This window comes from Octopus bimaculoides, chromosome 3 (assembly GCF_001194135.2).
Source record: "Octopus bimaculoides isolate UCB-OBI-ISO-001 chromosome 3, ASM119413v2, whole genome shotgun sequence".
In the NCBI taxonomy this organism is placed as follows: Eukaryota; Metazoa; Mollusca; class Cephalopoda; order Octopoda; family Octopodidae; genus Octopus; species Octopus bimaculoides.
Window position 1 is genome coordinate 37,682,271 of NC_068983.1, and position 883 is coordinate 37,683,153.

The window sequence follows — 883 nt, forward strand, 5'->3', positions numbered from 1 at the left end:
TAAACGAACGGAAGCACGTACACGCGAAGCGAACGGCCGCACGTACCGTTCGTTTCTCGCCAGGACTGATGCACGTACACATGAAAAGAACGGACGCACGTACCGTTTGTTTCCCGCCAACACGGACGTACGTCCACGCGAAACGAAAGGACGCACGTACCGTTCGTTTCTCGCCAGGACGGACGTACGTACACGCGAAACGAACGGACGCAGGTGCCATTCGTTTCTCGCCAGGACTGATGCACGTACACATGAAAAGAACGGACGCACGTACCTTTCGTTTCTCGCCAAGACAGAGGTACGTACACGCGAAATAAATAGAAGCACGTACCGTACGTCTCTTGCCAGGACGGACGTACGTACAGGCGAGACGAACGGACGCACGGACCGTTCGTTTCTCGCCTGGACGGACCTACGTACACGCGAAACGAACAGACGTACGTACCGTTCGTTTCTTACTAGTACGGACGTATGTACACGCGAAACGAACGGACGCACGTACCGTTCTTTTCTCGCCAGGACGGACGTAAATCCACGCGAAACGAAAGACCGCACGTACCCTTCGGACGTACGTACAGGCGAAACGAACGGCCGCACGTACCGTTCGTTTCTCGTCAGCACGGATGTACGTCCACTCGAAAAGAACGGACGTACCTGCTGTTCGTTTCACGCCAGGACGGATGTACGTACGTACAAGCGAAACAAACGGACGCACATACCGTTCGTTTCTCGCCAGGACAGAAATACGTACACATGAAAGTAATGGACATACGTACACGCGAAACTAACGGACGCACGTACCGTTCATTTCTAGCCAGCACGGAGGTACGTGCACGCGAAACGAACGGACGCACGTACCGATCGTTTCTCGCCAGGACGGACG